The sequence below is a fragment of the Porites lutea genome, chromosome 5, assembly GCF_958299795.1.
Source record: "Porites lutea chromosome 5, jaPorLute2.1, whole genome shotgun sequence".
Lineage (NCBI taxonomy): Eukaryota > Metazoa > Cnidaria > Anthozoa > Scleractinia > Poritidae > Porites > Porites lutea.
The window spans coordinates 45,856,199-45,882,528 of record NC_133205.1 but is presented as its reverse complement, the minus strand read 5'-3'; the positions used below and the strand labels follow the sequence as shown (position 1 = coordinate 45,882,528).

General features: G+C 38.3%; 1 pseudogene; it reads left to right on the top strand.

Moving 5' to 3' along the window:
* The first annotated feature begins 5,413 nt into the window (after positions 1 to 5,413).
* Positions 5,414 to 26,330, top strand: part of LOC140938449 (uncharacterized) — a 127,712-nt pseudogene continuing 106,795 nt past the window's right edge.

The window sequence follows — 26,330 nt, the reverse complement described above, 5'->3', positions numbered from 1 at the left end:
TATTTCCCTATATTTTACAAACATTCTTTGCACTTTTTTATAGACATTATAAAGCCATTTTTTGCGTACATTTCATTGACATTTTCTGCAGTTCATTTAGTGGAAATATCATGAAGATTTTATTGACATTTTATCTTACCCATTTTATTCACGTTTTTTTTCTTGAGTATTTTGCGAAGATTATGTTCTCATTTTAAAAGGTTTTTTTGTGTACATTTTAAAATCTCTGTAAATTTTGATTGAACTGTAAGGGTGCACGTTTATAGACATTGCATTTTACAAGGAAGGTATAGAGATTTTACGGAGATTTTCGTATCTTTTGTGATGTCTATAAATGGTTCAAGTTTTCCAGTGCGAGCACACAAGCTTGCTATCGGGCAAAGGGGAGCTACCAAGATTATCTCACATTCCTTGGCTGTATTAAAGACGGACTGACTTTTAACTAGCATCTAACAGCGACAATCTCGAGTAAATAGTGCTTCTGTGCTACATTGCTACTCCAAATCGGGCTGCAGAGCCTGGTTGATATCTTCATTTTCTGAAGCAGCTTAAGGCCTACAAAGTGTGAACTGGGAAAGGAATAGTATAGTGCGTGAACTTTTTTGCCCAGATTCCCTGGCCGGGTCTGAAAAAATGGCGGGATTCAAATTTTTTTTTGCATAATAATAAAACGTTTCCACTCTTAACCAGAAAAGAACAAGCAATTTGTCTTCAAAAGTTGCAAGCTGTGGTTATAACCTTCTCATGACTTAATTTTCTCGAAGAATACCTCATGGTAAAACGGACTTTAACGACATTAATTTCCTTGCGTTGTACTGGAAATGTGCATGCGTAGGTGCGCTTTTTGCAAGATGCTTTCACAAAATGTGTTTATATAAGGACGTTCCTGGGTATATAAGGTCAAGAGCCCCACTGTGAACACAAAAACAAAACATCTTTGTACTGTGATTTGCCCCCCAAAAATAACGCATGCCCACAATGTGTTTGAAGTCGCTGAACTTTGTCGCATTCAAGTTGAAATTTTAAACCCACGCTCGATCGGACATTTGTAGCTATTAGAGATCACTGAAATATAATCAAAATCCTCTATGTCAAGTTTTGGCGTCGACATGTGGGCAGAAAAAGAGTCAATCTTTATCTAGTAAAATCTTCCCCAAAATCGGTTTCAAAGCAACTATAGTTTATTTTTGAACTTGATCGTTTCGCGTACTAAGAGATAAATATAAATTATGTTTTGTGTTGTCAAGTTAAACATGCATAATATTTGTCAAAAACCTAGCGTGAGTAGGATTTCCTTCAAACAAAGTTAAAATTACATTACTGCTTCTTGCTGACAATGAAGAAATGAATTTTTTGTACGAAAACAACCTACCTAAAGATCTTAAAAGCAAAAGATCAGTTGCAGTGAGCTTCGCAGCTAAACCATGATTCACCATGTAGCTATTCTCCTTGCCTTTATAATAACTCAGTGAATAACTGGTCAATGTGAGGGTCCTCATTCCAGCAAATTAAACTCAGCCAATCGTTACAAAAGTCAGAAAATTGCACATAAGGGTATTTGTTTTGCTAGCGTCAGACAAATCCTGCTCCAGCAATATTGTCAAGGGCAGAGTCACTGCCGGCAGTTGTCCTCTACTTCACAGCGAGTGAAAAGCAAAATTTGCGTACAGAAAGTTATTTCTTATAAAGAACAGAAACTTTCACAGTGTACTGGAAAACAAAACTATGTAATTAAAAGTGAAGAAAACTCTGACTACTAGTGCGTGAGCAACAGAAAAATGATCGCCGTAGTGCAAAGTGAATAATTCTGGGCATGTGAAAAAGTATTTATGGTCTTTGTAGAAAGGTCTTTGTGGATCATGGCGTTCTGTTGACTAAACTCACTGGCATGGGCATCACCAAGAGCTTTTGGAAATGGACACAGAGCTACCTATCAGGCAGAACACAGCAGGTTAAGCTCCCGGGAGTCCTCTCCAGACATGGTGAGGTGATTTGTGGTGTACCCCAGGGCGGTGTCATTTCTCCTACACTTTTTAATGTACATGTCAACGATATTGAGGACTGCATCCCCAGGGAAATACCTGTATCCACTTGCAAGTACGCTGATGACTGCACCCTATATGAACTTGTCTTTAAGGACTCCGTCAGTCAAATGCAGGATGCTGTGACTCACTTGGAAAGGTGGGCTGTGCAGAATAAAGTGGAGCTGGATGCTAAAATTAAAGACCAATATATGTGGATTACCTTCAAGAAGTCCTGTCCAATTCCTGCTCCTATTAATATCGGGCCTACTGAACTGGAGAGGGTTTCAGAGTTTAAACTACTGGGTGTATATGTACAGAACGATCTCAAGTGGAATACACATGTCTCTAGTATTGTCAGCAAAGCGTGTAAACGGATCCACTATCTTAGGGTCTGTAGAACAGCTCATCTCCCCAGGGACATTGGTCTTACAACTTACATCACTAAGATTAGACCTGTTTTAGAATATGCCTCGCCTGTCTGGCGAGGACTGCCCATTTTCCTCGAAGAAGATCTACAGAGAGTGCAGAATAGATGTCCAAACGTCATCGGTCTCCCTAGGGTTACTGTTGAGTCACTTGAAACTAGGCGTCAGAATTTGACGAGGAAAGAATTTAAACGTATCCTAGAATCTGAAGCACATCCTTGTAAACGTTTTTAGAAAAGCCAGTGGATCATGACCATAATCTAAGATCTTGTAAGACTAACCCAGCGCACCTCAGAATACCTATATCACGCACTCTTAGGCACAAACAATCGTTTATTCCTAGAGGTGCTAAATTTAACTTGATTTGATATGTATATATAATATGTAGTGCTTTGAATTTTTATTGTAATATTACCGTAATTCTTGTCGCCAAATGTAATAAATAAAGGTTATTATTATTATTATTTACTAATGAAAAAAAATCCGGTTTTAATTCAGCATGGTGAAAGAAGGCGAAATCAACTCACAATAAATCGAATGAACAATCAGAAAAATACTCGCCTCTTTGGAAATGTTTAAACTCTTTATTCCACCTCAGACGGATGATCCGTCTTTCCTTTAACATTGGTTGTTCCGAGTCTAAAGTAATTTTCAAGTGACGCAAAACAAAACCACACAAAAGTAAAAAGGGTTTTCGAGAAGCAAACGTTCACACCTTGTGCATTTCATTCACTCTTAGTCAGACTCTCTCAGGGACAAACAAACAAACTGTCGAACACAGTCAACACACAGAAAAGCCCGCCTTGAGCCTACGATAAGGTATGCGCAGAAGCTTGCGCAGAACGTTTTTCCGCCCTGAATAGTAGGCTATATCTTTCCCTGGGTTTACCCCGCCATGCAACAGGAAGATTTGTCAGAAATAAAATAAAATCAGCTGTGGTAAACATTATAAACGCATTTTGCATCAAGTTCAAATGGCGTGGATGAGCCGCAATAAAAGGGGGTGGTAGGCCAACACGACTTTTACCTCATGCAAAATGCTGCTTGTTCCAATAAGTTTTTTTCCTCTGCTGGGTTGATGCTCTGGAAGGTTCTACATTTTCACTGAGCAAATGTGATTTTAGCCGCTTGTTTCACACTGAGAGGTCATGGCACACATATCGATTTACTATGGTTTTTGTTTCTGGTTGGCCGGATTTGTCTTCTGACATGCTCTGATGCAAGAGCATTTTCTTTGACCTCTTTTGAAGCGTAAAGCTTTTTATTACGGTTGAATAAGGGTTCTAATTTTCTCCACACCATTTTATTTAGCCGTAAAGGTCTCTTAGAATTGCACTCGAAGAAATATTAAAAAAAATGATATGTTTTCAATTCGTTTTATTTACTCGATTCATATAATCAAAGTTTAAAATGATCGCTTTTAGGGGTCAAAAAAGGTCGGGCTACGCCAGATTGGTCTCCTCTAGGGGTTTAATTCAAAATTTCCGACGAGCATCACGTTATAGATTCGAAACACTTTACTTGAAGAGGTTTAAAATTAACCGATGGAAAGTTACCGTTACTCAGGGAAAATCCGACCCGGTGAAGCACTGATAAAAACTCTGGCCTACCCGCCATCTTCGATGTTTTTTTTTTTTATCGTACGCGATTTTATGCTAATGTAGTACACCCAGAAATTCTGTGTGTTTATTGGTCATGTGACCGGCTGAGGCCTGGGTCTTTTCCCCGGCCCACCTCCGAAGCCAGGGAAAAGCGCCCTGGGGAAGAGGATGTCAAAAATAAGCTGATAACTTTTGTCATCCAGTTTGTCCTTGAAGGTTTTCATCCAAGTCGACAATCTGCCATTAATATACAGATTTAGCCAGGGCTAAAAGCGAAGGTCTAGATATATTTATAGTTTGTTTAAACAAAATATAAATTCGTGTAATGCTAAGCGGCGAAGGCATGCAACGCCGGAAAACGGTGAAAAACAACAATAGGTCTAATTAGCAAAAGCAACTTTGCACGTGCAACACACTATTTTTGTACATTTCTCTGCCGTTGTTTTGCACGACTGCAATGTGAAACCTCCAGAAACTTCTTAGTTACACGTTTTATGGAGGAAATGTCGTACGTGTTCCCGTTCACTTTTTTTCACTGCCGCTCATTTTCACCTTGCATTGGTGGCCGCTAGCATTTCTCATTTTGTCACCCCCGCTACAAAATTTTCATGTTTTTTATCTCTCACTCTAAATCCCTGTCGCCCTTTTTCTCGTTGAGTCTCGCTGGCCTGCCGCCCACTTTCTCTTTCAGTCTCTGTCTTTCTCTTGCTCTATATTCCAAATTTGTGGACATGACAATTTATCTAAGCTTAATACTTTAGACAACACGGATACAGAAACAATTTCCGCTTTCTGTTTTCGTCTTTATCGACTCTTTTGTTGTCTCTGCTTTACAAGACGCTGGTGGCTATGCGATTTCCCGCGGAAAGAACCTCGAGTTGCATTTGGGTTGTCATACCTGTTAATTGAGTTATTTTACATTGGTATGCCTGTGGTGCGGACGGACGGTCTCTCGGGCGGGCGGTCGGTGTACGGTCAGCCAATTCTCTTGAACACGTGCGCCATCATGGCGGCCGGACCGAATTCGTGGAAGGATAGGTGACAACTTTCCAGAGTCCTACCAGGCCACAAGCGTCTCAAAGATGCTTGTAGCACCGGAATTCGTCTCAAATTCGACAAACCATGGAAGATTTAAATCTCCTGCCAAACGATTTACTTCCCGGGGGGTTCTATACACGGCCAAAGGAACAAGCAGCTTCAATCTGGAAAGGGACTTGTTTTTGTGCGGGGATGTGGCCACAAATCCTGGCCCGAAAGGGAAGAAGTCGATGTCTAAATACCCATGCAGTGAATGTCACAAGGCCGTTAGAAATAACCAAGACGCCATCTTGTGTGCTACATGTGGAAACTGGTCAGACGCTAAATGCCTCAATATTTCTCGGAACAGCCTGATATTGATTGGACTTGTCCTGCCTGCGCTCTTCCGCCACTGACGGACTACTTCTTCGAAGAAGTTTATGAAGGTAATACACGAATCATTGCCGAGGATTATCAAGGTGGAACAACTCAATTTACAGCCGAATGTTCAACAGAAGGTGGATTGGAAGAGCATCACTCCGACAACGTCCATCTAGAATCTCTACGGAACCATCTCAAGAACGATGTTCTGGTCTGTCATATCAACATAAACAGTATTCAAAATAAACTCGAGGAACTGGAAAACATTATCAAAAAGATCAATACACACATAATATTTGTTAGCGAAACCAAAATCGACAAGAGTTATCCAGATCGTCAATTTTCTATTCCTGGCTTTCGGATGTATAGGAATGATAGGAAAAAGGGCGGTGGAGGAGTAATGGTGTACATATCTTCCAAATTGACTTGCAAGAGACTCGCGTTAGAAAAGAGTTATAAAACAATAGAGTCTATTGCCATCGACATCAGGATTGACAACAGGAATATGGTAATTCTTGGAATCTACAGACCACCGACAGTTCTTTCAGGAGACTATCAAACACAGCTGGAAAACTAGCTTAGTGACATTTGTAACTGGGCTAATCTCAAAAGTAATTTTGTGACACTTTTGGGTGACTTAAACCTGGATGGACTGAAACCTAACACAAGCGAAGGTAAATTATTATTAAACCTTGAAGTGGAACAAGGATTTGAATGTCTTATTACGCAACCTACACGTATCGCCACCAGTGGGAATAAGACGACCAGTACTCTAATTGATGTATTGTTGAGCAATAGACCCGATCTATTCAAGCATAGCGGAATTTATCACCCGTCGTTGAGTGATCACTGCCTAATTTATGGAATCTTGAAAGACAAAGTGTTATCTCATCGGCTGAAAGTCATAACATTCCGAAGCTATAAGAACTTTGATGAATGTCTCTTTAAAGAAAGTTTATCAATGGCTCCCTGGCACGTAGGTGAAATCTTCTACGAAATTGATGATCAAGCTTATTATTGGAGTACTCTGTTGCGAAATGTGGTTGATGATCAGCTTCCCTTGAAAAAGATGAGAGTCCGCGACAAAGACGTACCGTATATGACCACAGGTTGGAAGCATGCAATACGTGCCAAGAGAAGCGCTACAGTGAAATAAAAAAACCATCCTACCCAAGAAAACTGGGAAAACAAAAAGAAATGCAGAAATGAGGCCACTAGGCAAAGACGTCTGGCGATCAAAGAACATTGGAGAAAGAAAGCGGATGATCTAAAGGTAAACCCAAGGGACTTTTTTAAAACATTTAGTTCATACTTATCAACAAAGGGTCACCAGGTTGATATCGAGATTCATCTTAGAACTGACGGCGATGTCGTAGAAAAAGATCAAAGCAGGGTCGCAGATCTGTTCGCTGATTACTTTGCTACAATTGCTGACGGTATTGGGGGTGACAAAAGCAAATTAGATTCACCGGAGGACTTTCAAGATCATCCAAGTGTAGTAGCGATAGCCAATAACATCAGAAACAAACAACAGTATGACATTGAGCCTATCAGCAATGCCCATGTAGAACGTACATTGGAAAAGCTTAACGAAAGAAAGGCAACGGGGTACGATGGTATTCCACCTAAAATCATGAAAATTGGAGCAGCTCAACTTTCGAGTTGGCTCGCTATCCTCTTTAACTCATGTATCAACAAAAGAAAATGGCCTAGTCAATGGAAACGAGGTGAATGGATTCCGACTTTTAAAAGAGATGACGCTCAAGCGATTTACAATTACAGACCAATAACAGTTCTGCCATGTGTCGATAAAGTGTTTGAACAGCTGCTAGGAAAACAAATATCTGATAAATTTGAGAGCCAGCTCGCTGATTGTCAATCAGCATATCGAAAAGATCGTAGTTGTGAAACTACCCTTATTGGTCTTGTTGAAGACTGGAAAAAGTCAAAAGATGAAGGCATGTCTGTCGGCATTTTATCTACGGACATGTCCTGGGCATTTGACTCGGTTCATCGGCCTCTATTGTTAAGTAAACTCAAGTCTTACGGTTTTAACGACAGCTTCGTCAATATGCTAAATAGTTATCTGAGCGATCGCTATAATAGAGTCAGGCTGGGATCTTCTGTAACTAGTTGTTGGAAAAGTGTTGTTCGTGGCTGTCCTCAAGGTTCCTCTTTGGGTCCACTGATCTGGAACATCTTCCAGAATGATCTTGTATATAACATTGATGCTAACATCTCGATGTATGCTGACGATCACCGAATATATCAAACAGGCAAAGGAATCAGCACAGTCCATACCAAGTTAGAAGAAAGTGCCAATAGTGCAACTGACTGGTACGAAAACACTCTCTTGGAGGGTAATTTGAAGAAATATCAGACTATGTTCATTCAAAACAAATATGGTCATAAGAAGGAACAGTTCAGTTGTACAGAACATAACACTAACCTGAACCTAAATGGCAAGATTATCAAGACATCTGACTCGTTGAAAATCTTGGGAGTCACAATAGACAATAAGTTAAATTTCAACGAACACATCAACGACGTATGTAACAAAGCTAGTCAAAGGGTTGGGGTAATTATGAGATTGAGAAATCTAATTCCCACCACGGCAAAGTTAGTACTTTTTAAATCAGCTATCTTGCCATATTTAACATACTGCCACCTTGTTTGGCATTTTTGTAGGGCAAGCGATACTCGTAGACTCGAAAGAATCCAGGAACGAGGACTTAGGGCTGTGTATAAGGACACTAAGTCCAGTTATCATCAGTTATTGAATAGGGCTAACTTGCCAACACTGTTGAATAGACGTCTTCAAGACATATGCGTCCTAATGTACCAGGTTAAACACACTAAAATGTGTTCCGAAGCCATCACCAACATTTTTAAACCTCGTGATTCATGCTAAAGTTTAAGAAATTCAGACTTTCTTTTACCCAGGTTTGACACAGTTTTATTTGGAAGCATTCCCTTCGATATTTAGGTCCCATTTTATGGAGTAAGCTGGACAAAAATGACAAAACGTGTAAATCATTAAGTGAATTTAGAAACCGAATGCGTAATAAGGATCTGACATCTCTTATTGATGATGGATGCAAAGGATGTCTTCTGTGTGATAGTTGATGTCTCATCGGAAATAATTTTAGCATTTTAGCACTCAGCTTTAGTATTTTAGCTAACAATTTGTAACATATTGTATGGATTTTTTTATCTACTAGGTGTCCCCTATTAGTAGAGGGCCTACCCCTCGGCTAGTTTTTCTTTCTTGACACATAAATAAAGTTTCTATCTATCTATCTATTACCAAATTTTCTCGGATGGGTAGATTCCTTCATTTTCTTACCTGTGGTGCTCCGCTGGCGCGCTTCGCGCGCGAGAGCTCCGCTATAAAATATCACTTCAAGTTATAAAGCAACTTGCTTGTACTTGTGAGCTTGCGAGACTTGTAAATTGCGAACTTCGAAATTTCACGTGAAATTGATCCCTTGGTTCTCAAGTTCGCGATTTGCTTGACAACCGCATAATTAAATTGTCGAGTTGTCGAGCGAGTTGCGAGCGGTAACTCTCTCTAATATCATGACAAATACTGAACAAAAATAGACAAAAGCAAACAAAGAACTCAAGGACGAAGTAGCGGAGCTTAAAGTGAAGCTAGAAAGGTTTTGAAAGAGTTAAGTGAACTAACTGAAGAATGCAAACTAAATTTCGGTAATGGCGGCGAAATGCTGTCACCAGACAAAACCAAACCAGTGGAGTTTGTTTCGGACCAGTACGATGATTTAATTGCTTTTAAAGTAAGTGCCAGTAAAGAGCTTGAAGAAATTAGGGCAAGACTCGATAAGATATCTGACACCTGCGACCGCATCCAGAAGTCGCTAGATGCTTTTGAATTGTACAGCTACCAATTCAACATCAACATAGTCGGGATGCCGATGGTTGCTGAACGTGAACACCCTGAGCAAACTGCAAATTTATGCCAGTGTCGATCCAGGATATTGATACGGCTCACCGAGTGCCGTCTATGAAGCCGTCAAATCGACCTAATGCAATCGTTTGTAAGTTTGTACGAAGGCTAGCTAAAGACCAAGTAATAGTGGCCAGGAAGAAAGTTGGTGGCCTCAAGGCCGAGGAACTTGGATATGCAGCTGATATCAATGTCAAGTATCTTAATATCTATGATCACTTAACGCCACGGTTACAAGCCTTATATCATGAAGCAAAGAAAGTCAAAGAGGCTAAGAAGTACAAATTTTTTTGGGCGAAAAATGGCCTTGTGTATCTTCGCAAGTCTGAAGAATCCACAATTTACAAATTCGCCGACCTTTCTGAGCTTAAGAAGAAATTTAGCACGGCCTCAGAAGCTGGAGTGAACGATCACCTACAGAGCTAAGTACTCAAGTACTTTTTATATCTATCATTACAAGTTATTAAGTTTGACTATTGAAATGCCTACGAGGACCAGTGCTAAGCAACAACAGAAGTTGAATAAATCCCTGTTAAAAGATTCACCGTACTTTAATTTCAGAGGTAACTTAGTCCTTGCCCGTGGCCAATTTAATAATTCACTTAACAGTGAGCTCCCGACTAAACGAGATCTAGATAAACTCCATAGTTTATATGATCTGGATTTATTTAATTTGAATATGGCCTTTGATACCAACCAAACTGATAACGATGCTATAATAAGCCAGTGCAATATAAGCCGATATTTTTCTCCACATAGTCTTAAGCAGTTTACTGATAATCTTACGCAGGATCAAACTGAATCTAGTCTCTCAATTTTTCACAATAATATTAGAAGCCTGAATCGTAAACTCGAAAATCTAGTGACTCATTATTTACAAGAATTAGGTATTCACTTCAATGTAATAGGTGTCACGGAAACTAAAATCACCAATTCTAATGAGAATACAGGCCTTTAAAACATACCCGGTTACGTTTTTGAACACGTTCCAACACCTCTAGCATGTGGTGCTGTAGGCCTCTTTGTCGATGAAACACTTAGTTATTCAATTTTAGAAAAAGAGTCCACCAAATCTTTCCAGGCATTCTGGAAATTTCTTTTGTTAAGAAGAAAAACGTAATCTGTGGAGTCTTATACCGTCAACATAATTCTCCAGAGAGCTTTCTTAAATACTTAGAAGAGACTATCGACAAATGTACTTCGACAGGAAAGAACTAATGTCTCTTAAGTGATTTTAATTTTTGTCTACAAAAAATCGAAAGCTGTAATTACAGTCGCGACTTCTTACTGGCTCTTCAAAGTTGTTATCTTCTTCCAACTATTGACAAACCAACACGTATACACAAAAATTCTGCAAGCTTAATCGATAACATTTTTGTGAACCATCCTGAGTAAGTGCTAATCAGCGGTAATCTCATTACTGATGTCAGCGATCATTTTTCGCAGTTCTGTATTTTGACATCAACAAGAGATAAAATTAAACGGAAGCAAATTAAAAAACGCGATCTTTCGCATTTCAATCCCGATAGTCTTAACAGCGACCTTGCTACGATCGACTGGAGTTGCATCATTAAGAGTGTATCCATGAGAGAACCAGGCAGGGGGTGATAATGCTCCAATAACGGATTTCGCTCAAACTTGGCACAATTGATAGGTGTGGTGAGATATTAACCTCGACAAAAAGTAAGGTCGCGATATTGAATTCCCTGGGATTTACAGGGACCCCCTAAAGGCGACAAAATCTACTCATTTTTGCATAATTAATTAGCTAACTTTGGTTTGGCTGTTCAACAAGAAGAAAAGACAACTTCAAATCTAATCAACTTTATCATCTTCTATGTTTATCAGACTTAATGCTCAGTAATTTATTTTTACTCTCTAATTCCATCTCTTCCTATTATTTAGCCTAAAGTAAAGACATCTTCTCACCGTTTTGACCAAACCCTAAATTTAAGGTATTTTAGTGGCTAACATCTCCCATGAGCAACAACCTACGTACTTAATTCTCACATATTCTTTGAAAGACATCTTTAAGGTTATCAAATCAATCATAAAATATTTGGGCAATCTCATACTTTATCAATAATGACGTATTATGCACATCTGACTTGACTCTTATTTGTCATTTGACCAAAATACGAAGAAACGTAACATTCGTTTTTTTAAACAAAAAGAGCACAAAGTTGGCGAGAAGTCACAAATCAGATGCCTCATTATCGATACTAATAGCGGAATTGTTAGAAAGTGTCCTTTGAGGCATGTTTTCTGTGTTATTAACGGACGTTTAAATGGATATTTTATGGAACGCTTGAGTAAACACAAGGAGCAAAAGATTTAGTTCAAAACTTCGATCGGTCCAACTTGTAGGTGAAACAAGACCCAACAAGGATAAAAGATAGTGAATAAATGTTACATACACGTATCTCAGATGCTTTAGTTCAGATTTACTGCTCCAGTTTCGTCTGGTCCTCTGTGGCGTTTCTTTGTGACGAGGTAATGAAACCGAAACCTCTTGAAACACTGCAAAATTAAAAGTGTCGGCTTTTCACCGACCATTCGAAGTCTTTGAAATAAGTTGTAGTCAGAATGAACAAAATCATTCTCAAAGGACAAGAAAGATCACTGACAATCCGTCTATACCTACGGAAAACAACCACCTGCTCGAACACCCTTCATCTTTGACTTTGGACTCTGCCAAAACGATGGAGTCTGTGACGCCGGACTACCGGACTCCGGAATGTGGAATACGCTATCTATTGTTCGTACGCGCCAATATCCTGTTATAATTGGTGTGTTGAAAACAGGTTGTGAAAGTCGTGTAACTAGAAATTTTTAGTTTATTCGGTGTTGACATTAATTACCATGATAATAATCGTCCATAATAGCCCCTTTTGTAGTCAGACTGTGACGTGCAATTTTTAGACAATTAATGACTTGCCATTGGGTATACTGACTTACTTACTTGTATTTTAATCCTCGTAGTCTTACAACTATACAGGTTGGTATCTGTATCTGGGTATATTATTGACTACAAAAATATAGTAATAACCGTTTATAAAAGTGTTGAGGAAAAACTTCTGAGCAATACAAAAGACCCAAAAGGAGGCACTAATAAACTGCAAAAAAAGTCGACAAGACTTCTGTAGCTATTCAAGGAAGGTGTAAAAGAACAGTTTCGTGAACACAGACTAATATACTATATTCACTTCTCATTTAAGCTGTCATTTGCGGATTCATACAGTGGATTAAGTTCTCTTAACGAACACTCGTATATGGCGAATAGCTCTACTTACGACCGCCATCACAAAATCCCGTTTCAACTTCCACACAAACTCTGGATTTTTACATTCCCGTAGGCGGCCGAGGAGACTTAAAGGGTTTACCGGTGAATTAGATGTTAGTTTTAATTTAAAGCTCTCGTAAGCAGACACTCGAAAGAAAATCTTATTCGCCTCTGAATGTTGTTGTTGTTGTTTTTTTTCATATCATGTCCACAGTCATCGCTGTTTGTCACTGAATCATTCTTATATATCCGTTTCAGAGTTACCGTATGAGATTCATTCTTGTAAGCGGCCATATCCAGTTAAGGACACCTTTTCCTCGTCCCAAGGGTGTCCTCTTACGAGAGCTTCCACTGTATTACAATTTGGGAAGGGTGTTAAACATATGGAAGCGGTTGTTTGAGAAAAATATCTAACTGAATGTGAAAGTGTGGTGTATTTTGAATTCTACTTGGGAACATAACTGCCACAGTTAGGCTTTATAAGACCCCTAAACGTCAGAGGTAGATAAAAATTCAGTGGTTATGACAGTAAAATCTGATGCCAGCAGGGTAGGGCATTTGTACGCAATTTGGCCACTCCCCTGGGGAGAAGGGACTCCAGTATGAAAAAAAAAAATGGTATTCTTGTCGCAAGCCAATCTGGACGTGTCGTGGACGCTTTATTTGTCTCTTTGAACTGGTCTACACCAAGACCCGGCTTCACTTCGCTGCTATTTCACGTGGGACTAAAATAGAAAAAATAGTTCTTTCCAAAACACGAAGACAAAGCGACTTCTATCTTCGACTTTGAGAAGACCTGAGATCATTTATAATCATGGTCTGAGTAAAGTTGCCAATAGATTTGGAATTCTAAATTATTTATTAGCATACAATAACAATAAAATAATCTCAAAGAATGTCGGAAAGTCATATTTTCGACTGAATTTTGTTCACTGGACTCTCCCTCCTGGCTCCTGGCTCCTGACTCCCGATACAATGTTTCCGTATGGTGGCAACCGCTGCTAAAAAATGTGGGCTCCAGTTAAGATGGCGGATGTTTGTAACATGTGAGCTACAACAGTGGCAAAAATAATTCTTTCAATGGGTTAAAAATCGGCTTTCTACTTTTCGTATTGTTTTCTCCTAAAACAACTTGATTTGGATTTTGGTGCGTAAACTGATGGCTAAGGAATTTTAGTCGTACAGCGAGTCACGGCACTGAAGTACGCTTAACTGGACATCGAAGGTGGCATGGGGAACAAATCATAACGTGCACAAACTAGCAGTTGAGACATCTAAGAGATACGTATATGGATTTTATTGACCGTTTATATTGTTTTTAGGGTGAAATTGTTAAAGTAAGTAAAACTGTGAATTAAAACTGTGAATTTTACAGGGGGAGCCCGGATCTCCCTGGGAATTTAATATTTTGACCTGACATTCTATCACATAAGTTAACTCCTGATACCTAACATTTGTGCCGAGTTTGAGCGAAATCGGTGATTTGAGGATTATCACCCCCTGCCTGGTTCTGCCTGGTCTTCTCATGGACACACTCTTAAAACGTACGTAAATAATGTAGACGAACTATTTTCAACTTTCTATAGAAATTTAAATTCATAAATAAACATGCACCGATTAAAACCCTTTCTCAACGTAGGATTAAACAATTTTCCAAGCCTTGGATTACAAAAGGTATAAGAACGTCAATCAAAGAAAAAAACAGACTGTACCAAATTGGCGATCAGGAAAAAGTATAAATATTATCGAAATAAAATTTGCAGTCTTACACGTTTGAGTAAGAAACACTATTACTGCGCCTTTTTAAATAATAATTTAAATAATATGAGAAAAAAACATGGACAGGCATAAATGAATTATAAAAGACCCAGATAACAACAATAACCTTACTAATGATTTCTCCCGTATACTTAATATCTCAAATAAACATTTTTCAAATGTTGGCAACATCTTAGCAAGCAAATTACCACCGGAAGAGCGCCCCTTCGCAGAGTGCCTAAGAAAATCCAGTTGGCCAGAACATTCCTTTCTTTTCAGACCTGTAACTCCATCCGAAATTCAATTTCAAATTTTATCTATACCAAACAGCAAATCGCATGGCTTATACTCCTGTCCTACTCAACTTCTTAAATACTCAAGCGAAGTCATATCTCCAGTTCTTTCAGATATTCTCAATACATCTGCCTCTCTTGGGGCCTACCCCCAAAACTTAAAATATCAAAAATTATACCTATCTTCAAAGCTGACGACGAGACCGACACTTCTGACTATAGGCCAATTTCATTATTATCAAATTTCAATAGAATCTTCGAAAAAATTCTGTACGACAGAATGAGAGACTTTATTGAATTATTATATTCGTCTCAATATGGTTTTCGTCAAGCTCACTCAACCCAACATCCTATTCTTGATATGCTAGAAACTATACAAACCAATATGGACAAAAAATTCTTTTCATGTGGTGATTTTATTGGCTTAAAAAAAAGCCTTTGACACTGTGAATCATACTATTTTACTTGATAAACTAAATTATTATGGCTTCCGTGGAATTGTCAATCAATGGTTTTCCTCTTATTTATCTAATTGCACACAAACTACTGAAATTGGCTCTCATATATCTAGTAAACTAAACATCAATTGCGGCGTACCCCAAGGATCTGTCCTATGTCCACTTCTCTTCTTGCTTTATATAAATGACATCCAATATTGTTCGAGCAAACTCCAATTTTTCCTTTTTGCTGATGAAATTAACGCTCTTTATGCTCATAAAGATTTAAAGACACTGGAACTAACAGTAAATGCAGAATTACACAACTTGTATAACTGGCTGACTTCAAAAAAACTTTCCCTGAATATTAAAAAGTCAAACTATGTAATTTTTTGTCCATACCAAAAAAAACTCAACTATGATCCCCAGGTTAATGTTTTTGACAATGAAAGCAATAAAAAGATTACCCTTGAACGCAAAAACTTTATTAAATATCTTGGACTGTTAATCGATGAAAATAACTTTTGTAACTTTATTTGATTTACCACAAAATACAAATAACGATAAAACAAGACAGTCACACAAAAGCAAATGAAAGTGGCGAGGAAGCCCAAAAAGAAACCAAGAGGCTTATAGAAATTGGGCTCCCTCAGAGTAAAAATAAAGTTAACAGTAACAGTAAGGCCAGGATCGAAAGTAAAATACAATGAAGGTATGTATGAATTAACTAATTACATAGACTGAGTTGACAAAATATAAGGTATGGTACATGTAACAGTAAGTATAAAAATAATATCAGACATGTGAAGAAATATAACTATTTACTACAAGATTTGTAGCTAATAATTCATATATAATTTTTTTTTCAATTTCGTTTTGAATAAGTGGAGAGAATTAGATTCTTTAATATCATTTTCTATAGAGTTATAATAAGTAGGTCCTTGGAAACTGACAGAAAATTTACGAAGGTTTGTTCTACAAAAGGGAAGGTGAAAATCGTTCGCGTGTCTTGTGGCATAGCTATGGACTTGTTTGTTTAAAGAACAATAATTGTTGAACTTTGAAGGCAAAAGAGAATGGTTAAGAGAAAACATAAGTTTACCCAATTCTAGTTGTCTAATATCGGAAAGTTTTAGTAGCCCTCATTCTTTGAAAATAGGGTCTGAATGAGAATCGAAAGTTGAGTTAGAAATAATTCTGATAACTCGCTTTTGCAAAGAGACAAGACGGCGAAGATTGGTTTTGTACGTAGATCCCCAGACAATAATACGATAATGAAGATAAGGATCAACTAAACAATAATAAAGAGTTTTTAGACACGGCTTAGGTAGAAAAAATCTTGCTCTATTAATGACACCTATTGATTTCGAGATTTTACGAGCTACTTGAGAAATGTGCGGTTTCCAAGACAGATATTCATCAAGGACTACACCGAGGAAGACTGTTTCCTTAACCTGTTCGATTCTCAGTTCATTTATGCATATTTGCATTGGAAAATGATACCTTTTCTGTGTAGGCTTAAATAACATAAAGTTTGTTTTCTTCAGGTTTAAGGAGAGTTTGTTTGCCTTAAACCAAGTGGATAATTTATTAAGTTCGGAATTGAGTGAGGCTGCCAGGTAGACAGGATCTTTATGGGACATAAATAAATTAGTATCATCAGCGAATAAAATCAGCTCGACGAGAGTCGATACGTTATTCAAATCATTAATATAGAGCAAGAAAAACAAGGGGCCCAAAATGGATCCCTGGGGGACACCACAGCAGATAGTTTGAGGAGAGGAGCATTGACCTTTAAATCGAACGAATTGCACCTGTTGGAGAGGTAGCTTCTAACCCAGTCCAGAGCCACGCCACGTATACCATAGTGTTCGAGTTTGTCAAGCAGAATATTATGATCGACGGTATCAAAGGCCTTAGAAAGATCAAGGAAAACGCCAATGGCATGTTCATTGCGATCAAGAGCAAGGGAGATTTTTTCATATAGGTCAATCAATGCTAATGAAGTTGAATGATTTTTCCTGAAGCCAAATTGATTATCACATAGAATTTCTAGTTTACTTAAATAATTATAGAGACGGTTATAAACAACCTTTTCAAGAAACTTAGAAAAGCTAGGGAGAATCGAGATCGGTCTATAGTTCGTAAAGAGTGAACGATCACCGGCTTTAAAGAGTGGAATCACGCGAGCAATTTTCATTTGGTCGGGAACAATGCCATGAGTGATAGATAAATTGATTATATGAGCTAAAGGATCGGCTATAATTTGAATTGACTGTTTTATGATGGAAATGGGAATTCTATCATGACCAGCTGCCTTACCTGGTCGAAAAGCATTGGAAATTTCCGATAGCTCATTTGGAGTCACTGGATCAAAAAACACCGATTGACAAAAGTGACCAGAGAGAAAACTGCGGTGAGAGACAGACGAGTGAATTTCTTTGGCTAGATTAGGTCCGATACTAGAAAAATAACTACAGAATCTATTAGCGATGTCCACTGGATCCGTAATTTCTTGGTTGTCAACTTTAAAGATGGAATTGATTTTAAACGCTTTCTTTTTTGTCTTAATAATTTCGTTTAGAACTCTCCATGTAGCTTTAGCATTTGATTTAGAAGCATCGATTTTCTTTTCGTAATATATACGTTTCGCAAATCTTAATGAGTGATTCAATTTGTTTTTGTAATTTTTATAACGAGTTTCATAATGCGAAGATTGATTAGTGAGATATTGTCTATAAAACTTATTTTTCGTTCTTATCGACTTCAGAAGTCCTTTCGATAACCAAGGCTTACTCAAACGGTAATTACTCACCTTAGTTTTTTTCAAAGGAAAACATGAGTCATATGCCGTAGAGTATTGTTTGAAAAAGCTGTTATAGGCATTATTTGGATCATCAAGAGTGGCATACTGAGACCAGTCAATTCTCTTCAAATGCGATAGAAACTTAGTCGTGTTGACTTGATTTACATCTCGAACAAAAACAGTTTCATTAGATGCTGAGATTGAGGTGTCGAAATGAATAGAAAATATAGGCAGATGGTCAGAAATGTCAGTGAAAAATAGTCGACTCCTAGATCTATCGGAAAATTGGTTGACGAAAATGTTGTCAATTAAAGTTCCCGAATAACAAGTTATTCCTGTAATATAATCGCGTAATCAATGGAAAGAACATATTTGAATATAGCGCATCTAAAAATTCACCAGTAACGGAATGACTTTGGTGGTTCATTAGATTAAGGTAGTCACCCATTAAATAACATACCTTATTTTCTTTTGAAATCTTACTCAATAGTTCATTGGTCATTGTTAAAAATTCATCAACGTTTTGGTTTGGCGGCCTGTAAATCACACCAGTAACAATGTTCTTTCCCTGGGGCTTAACAATTTCAATAAACAAAGATTCTGCGACGTTTGGCAACGGAAAATCAAGATCACATCGAAATTTAAAATTCAAATTGCTAGAAACATACAGACCAACTCCACCACCGGATAAAATCTATCTTGGAAGACCCATATTCACTCTGTTGCAAGACATATTGTCCCCACTTGCACCCTCCTAAATATTAATCAGTCACTAATTACACCTTATCTAACTTACGGTCTTATCTCTTTGGGCAAGGTGTGTAAAACCTTCCATGACCAAAATCTTGTCCTTCAAAATCGCGCACTGTATTTAATATATTTTGCTGAAACAAACGACCACGCAATACCTTTTTTTGTCAATACAAAAATTCTACCTTTACAGTCTCTATATTATGAATCCGTTTGTAGTCTTATACACCGTATTCACAAATGGCGGACACGCCGGAAAAAACTGGTGCCTAGTCATGAAAGCGAGGCGTTGGAGGATAAACAAAAATTACAAATGAAGACTTTCAGTGAACTTCCAGAGTGTTCAGCACGGATTCCACCTAAAATAACTTGGTACGGACTTCTTTTTAAATACAGTTACGTGGGATGTCTTCTGCTTTTAATGTGTAGTAATGATTTGCTGTTTGCAATCAAAAGGGACGCGTATATCTGCAAGGGAACAGGATGATTTTGTAGGTTTTCGAGTCGGTTTCCGAAGCATCAGAAGCTCGACAGGTGGACGATGACTGGAGAAAAGCGGCAAACATGTTGGCCGAAACTTCACATTGAAACCGAGTACGAAAGCCAGCTCACTGCAATTCGGTGAAACAGAAATATAAACAAATCTTGGTGGCAAGAAAAAAGAAATAAGCGACAGATACATGGCCTACTTGTTAACGCAAGAGACGTCTGCCGTTGAACAAAACAGTTCAAGTCGAGATGGAAAAAAGGAAGACAGGAAAGAAGAGGTGACTGAGGTTTAGATGAAGTTATCACTCGGCAGACTCGGTAAGCCAGACACATCATTTCCCAGCGAGTAATTTCGTATTTCTTATCGTTGGCTGTTAAGAGTTTTAACTTTATGTTCCATTATATTTTAAAGTTGAAGAATACATAAATAAATAAAATGATGGTCTTCTTAAACGGATCCAGACTCGAATTTAATTATTTGAAACAGAAGCTTGCCATGTTCAGTCCTGACACAAACATTGCCTTAAAAGTTTAACCTAGTAAAATGTAAGCTTTATACCACTTTTTTTTACCAAGGGCTCTCTGAGATAATGCCCTAAAGGAGACCAGGCAAATAGCAAGCCATAAGATTCACACACTACAGCTTCTAATTTTGATAAAATTATTTTTAATTATTTCGCAATGACAACGAAATCATGAGATTTTTGCTAAGCTCTGCCAACGTACCTCTAACAATTCGCTCCAAAGCGACGGAATTAATATGATCCAAAGGAAGTTGTAAATACAGACATACATATATACATAGATGTGTATAAAATGTCACTAAAATGAATGAATGAGCCTCGTGAATGAATCTTTCACCCGCTCTCAGCTTGACCTGTTTTCAGTGGCCATATATGCGTCGCTTATTTCTCTTTTTCTCGCCACCAATATCTGTTTTTATTTCTGTTTTACAGAATTGTAGTGATCTGGCTTTCGTATTCGGTTACAGTGTGAAGCTGGGCCAACATGTTTGCCGCTTTTCTCAAGCCATCGCCCACTTGTCGTGTCCTGCTTCTGATGCTTCGGAAACCTACAAAATCATCCTGTTTCCTTGCAGATATACGCGTCCCTTTTGATTGCAAACAGCAAATCATTACTAAACATTAAAAGCAGAAGACATCCCACGTAACTGTATTTAAAAAGAAGTCCGTACAAAGTTCTTTTAGGTGGAATCCGTGCTAAACACTCTGGAAGTTCACTGAAAGTCTTCATTTGCAATTTTTGTTTACCCTCCAACGCCTCGCTTTCATGACTAGGCACCAGTTTTTTCCCGCGTGTCCGCCATTTGTGAATACGGTGTATGTGTGATGTAAATAAAAACACTGCTCGGGATAATATTTTGAAACTCTTCTCTCGAATTTCTAGTGTTCATACTTACAACACACGTGCCTCGACCTCTGAACATTTTTATACTAAAGAATCTCGACTCAATGTCAAATGAAATGCTTTTTCGTGTGTTGGGGTCCAAGTTTGGAATGGGATACCTCAAATTCTTAAAGAAAGACCGAAAAAAGCCTTTAAAAGATCACTAAAAGCAATGCTACTCGATATCTTTCAAACTGAAGATTCTTATATTCATGTGGATACGATTATTGTGAAAATGAAAAAGTAATTTTCTTGTCCTTTATTTTCATTTTAATTTATTTTTAAAATTTCACTTTAATATTGTCCTTGTATTCAAGTAGAATAGTATTTATTTACTGTAAAATATACATACTTATATAACGTCTAATTTCTTTGTATTTGTCTAGTTTGTAGTAAATTATGTAGCCTGGCCTGCCTCGAATAGCCTCGCTAACTGCAGGCCAGTCCCAATGTATTTCTTTTTTTTTTTGTTATATTTCCAAATTTAAATAAAGTTAAAGTTTAAATAAAAGTTAAAAGTTAAAAAAAAGAAGTTTAAAAAGTTAAATTGCTAAGTTCGTGGTGCACTTTGGGAATTTCAAACGAACTTCGGAAACCGTTTGTCAAGCGTTTTGTGAAAGGCACTGTAATCTCATGTCTAAATTGCAGTCAAAACTCGTAAGAATTTGGCATGCGCTGTCACTCTCTCCGAGTGAATGCACACTGAAATTCTTGATACATTTATAATAGTAAAGCAATGAACCGTTCACCCAATAGATCATTCTTTTTGCTCACATTGCATGATCCGCTGTTTTTCACATTGTTTTGTTTTGTGTCGTTATAGTTTGGTGTCAAGCCTGGATGCTTCTAAGTTATGCACACCAAACAGTGCCCGGGGCTGTTGTTTGTTTCACACTCGACGGCAAGTCATCATTCAAACTAACTGAGAATTATCGACTCTTTTGAGTTTTTCCCTTTATCAGCTTTCATGTATTAGGACAGCTAAATACCTATATTTTTGTAGATTTTCCGTTCGAAAGGGTTGTTTTGTTTGTGATAGAGTACTAATGGATTTCTAAGCTTTTGCTAGCACGAGTGTTACTACTAGTTCTCTCCGTTGGTGTGTTCTAAGAACTTACCAACGATTTTCGGAGGTTGCGTTTTTCAGCTTTTTTCACACTTTATTACCAAGATACATGAAGATATTGAGATTATTGTTGAAAAAGGGTGTTCAGAGGAGTCGCTATGTAAACAAAACGTCCTGTAGAATTTGCTCATGAATATACGGCGCCTTCATACCCTCAAACTTTCGACCGGATCCATTGGGGTAGCTAACATGTTCGGATGAGATGAAAAAGCCACCTAAAAAGTTCGAGACGACCAAACTTCTCCAAAGACATCCGAACAAATAAATAGTTTTAGGGAAGCCTCAAATTAACCAAACAAGCTTCTAAAGCATCACGAAAACCGTTTGAGACACTTTTGACGTATTTGGAATCATGGTATACCTTTTGAAAGCAACATAATTACTATGTATTCCACCTGCAAATGTCGACTGTCCTGCATTTGGCGAACAATAGGAAAAGAAACAAATTCCATTTTCAGCAGGGGCACCCAACGAGATCATAGTTCAAAGCCACTTAAACATAGCATTGATTTCTTAAACGTATTTTATTAGTACTTAAACGGTAGATATAGGCATATTTTTATCCCCTAAAAATTTTTCATCTGTTTGGATTTCCTAGCTGAAAAGTCTAGTGATCCGAAAATGATAGGGATGAAAACTTACCTTTTCGAAAATTTCAGCTAGAAGAAAGGCTCCCGAAAATTCTAGGTGACCTTTTTAGGGTGAAAATCCGTTAAAAATGGGTGATTATACCAGTTTTTAGATGTTCGAAAATCATAAGAGAGACGGGCAAACAAGAAATTTTACACCAAATGTTCCGAAAATGCTAGATCTCAAATCGTCTTCCGAACTGTATTTTCCGAAAATTGACCTTGGGTGCCCCTGATTCAGTAGAGGTCTAACCGAAAATGGTTGTCCAAGCAGTAAAAAGGACTCCTTTTCTGAAGCAATTAAAATTGAATAAAATCGAACCCTTTAATTCAAGAAATAAAGTAATGAAGAAGGGGGCGTAAGGGGGGTACGAATAGCGCAATACCGCACATGGTAGCGCGAGAATACCCTAATACTGTATCAAAAATTAGCCAAATACCGAAACCGCAGTTACAAATTGGAAAAAGTTGACTTTGTCAATACTACAAATCCTCCTTTCAAATAAAAACTGAATACTTCTACGTCAGTATTTCCAAGTCAAGGTGCGTCGAAGTCAAGCGCGCGATAAACATAAGATCATCGCACTCGTTTAATTTTGTTCATTACATGTATACGTTAACGTAAATGAAACAACAGGGGTATTTGGGTTAATTTTTGCTGGGTATATACCGCTGGCCTCTCAGAGCTCTTACCCCATTATAGTCTATTCTGTGGCTAATTATACTGATTATAGACCCCATCTTAGCCACTTTTGGACAAATATTTATTTTTCGCGATCCTAGCTTAGTCACTTTCTATTTTTATGAATTGACCATTTTTTAGATTGAATGAAGAACACTTCACTTTTCATCTGCAGTACAAACATTCTGGTACGTTTGCTAACCGTAAATCCCCCCGGGCTGCCATGCTACGTAGGCTAAGCACACACGAACACTTGTACATTCTATATTCTTGTATGCACAACGAGAAGGACGAGTAGTAATTTTTAGACCACACCATCTTCATAGATCATCTTTGGACACTACACAATTTATAACGACCTCACTGACCTCACTATATGCTGGAATATCTGACTGATCACTTAGTTTACCCTCTGGATCGCTCGCCATTGTTTCGCGTCTGGCACGAAAGTGGCGGCAAGATTGGTAAGGAGGTTATTAACCGAGTTGACTATTCCCACAAGGTCATGAGGTCATAAATAATGCTACATGTTAACGTATCATTGGATAAAAAAGTTAATGTCGTTAATCATATCAAGTATTAACTGAAATTACAAGCCATACGATTTGTCTGGACTGTTTGCACAATATACGATCCCCGACTGTGCAACTATAGGAAGACACCTAGGTCACGCAGACTAGCTAGGGAGACCTTTTAGGATTTGTATCCTCTTGTCATGAAAAAGAAGCAGATCATCGAGACACAACGATTATTTTCACCGACTACCGCGACATAAAATTTATACTCACCGCACACCGATTGGATTCTGAAAACCGCAATACCGTACTTTGAAATAAAAATTACCGCAACACCGCACCAAAAATAACCCAATACCGCAAACCCTAACCCTAACCCTAACCCTAACCCTCCCCTCAATGAATCTAAGATATAAAAGCAATTGTCTTTGCTCTTTTCATGCGTGAGATATTCATGGAAAGGTTTTGCCCAAATGTATATATAGAGCTTTGTATTGTGGAAGATGTGAGCCAGCCCAGTTAGCCGGGCTGAAGAACGTCTGCGTTGGAGGCTAGCTTGGTTCATACCCTCTTTGTTCCTAAAATTGACGTTGTGTTTATATGAGAAGGCCGGCCGGTCCGCTTGCCGAGATCTCTGTCGCTCGATTCACAGCTCTTTGGCCGTCATGAACTTAAATCTCTCGCAACGCAAACGCTTAGAAATTCAAACATGCTCCAACACAGAACGAAAAACAAATTATCGAACTGAAAATTTTTAAACAGATAATAAGTGTTTAGCTGCACTGTCTAATATCTCACTACATTAAAACTCAGTAGGGCTTATATCGTAACCGAGATGTACACCAAACGCTTCGACTACAACAGCGGTGATACAAACTTGACGACCATTTCACTTTATGCTCAGTGCAACCAGAACTGGGCAGTTGAGAAACCACTCTCGCTTTCCCAACCTCTTAATAAACACAAGACAAGGTAGAGATGGGTCTATTTGAGCCTTTTCCAGGCTGTCAGAGATATATTTAACACTTACTTGGAATGGTAGGTCGCGCGGAAATGAGATCCAATCAGTTCTTGATAACCGATGAACGGTAACGTACATCAGACTAAAGCTCCTGACTAAAGAGAGCATTAATTCAAAGCAATCAAAGGATGCGCCGATGAAACTTAACACTGAGTGGCGAGGGAGCTTCGAAGCCTTTCTACATATCGAAAAAGTCGATTAGAAATGCTGATTGGCGGGGATTTTATTTGGTAAAGACGTCATCGCGCGCACCTTGACAACAGCAAACACATTGTTTTTTTTTTTATAATCAGTAGGAGATACAACAAAAAGCATCGCCCGCAGCTAGCAAGGCTATTCAGGGCTGAGCTCACGCGATAACTACGAACGCTGACGAACTAACAGAATAAAATTCTACTGACACTTCTTCTGGGCTCCAGTCAAGTGTAGATCTCTTCAGCTTGTCCTCGCTCTTTTTTCTTTAAGAGCGCCGGTCAGGAACAATCGACCAAAATCTTAATTTCGTGGCAAGAGTTGAAAAATCAATTTCTTTCATTTCTTGTTCAAAGATAGCTTTTAGATAGATAAGACACCTAAAGTAGATTGTTCCTGGCGAAAGCTTTTTATTTGTGAGAAAAATTAGAAGATCGGTTTTTGATGTCGGGGTCTCAGCGTATCAAGAAATGGTCTATTGTACCGGGCCCAATTCACCAAAACAATAGCCGTTTGTCCCAGGTGATGCTGCTGAAAAAAGACCGAACAGTCTGTGCATGATCGTTTAATCTTCGGCGTGACAAATTTGTAATACTAGGGGGGAGAAGAGAGGTTTTTTTGCCTTGACGCGACGCTTTTGATCGGATCGTGCTTTTATACTGAGCTTTCTGAACAAGAAAATATGATTTTTGAAATACTTTACAGAGAACGTTCTTAAACCGTAATTAAAACTTTAAGCTTATTATTTGCGCGTCCTACATTCAAAGGTGCGATCTTTGAATGTAATCCATACCTTTTTCTAAGATTAAACGACTTTCGTTCTTGTTCTCACCCAAGCGGCCCATAATACGTTTTCACGATCTTTGTAATCCACAAACTTTTCCTGCTGAAAATTTCAGGGGCGGATCTAGGGGGAGGGTGCAGGGGGTGCGCACCCCCCCCCCCCCCCGAGATGACCTGCGGTTTTCTAATACAACTGGTATTCCGCACAAAAAAAAAACTATGTGGTTTATTGGTGTTGAAGTAGAGCAAGAGACGAGTGCACCCCCTCCTGAAAAAAATCCTGGATCCGCCCCTGAATTAATTCGACTTTTTTGTGTGTGCAACTTCATTCTCCCGAGAAAAGAAACGAAAAAAGATTTTAGTCTTTAGTTTACTTCTACGAGCACTCCGAAACGTTAAGAACGAAATGATTTGTTAGCCTGTGGGCGGAACTTTACGAAGGTGAGATTTTTGAGATCATTGTTGTTCGCTTATTGTTGTAAGTATTGGCGAGGGCAATGAACTCTCGCTCAATTCCTCTCTATAAAAAAATGGACAAGCGAGTTCGACAACAGATAAAACATTTGCAGAAAAATGAGACACACATGGTTAGCTGTTTTAGGGTTGAATGCAGAGATGTGTGACTTTGTCGTCTATTGTTTCTGTTTGGCCTTTAATATTCCATTGCCGGTAAGCACGCCAAAAAAAAATATTGCTAGAAGAGTTATAAAACAATTCCAAAGTTGAGCCAAGTTTTCATGACGA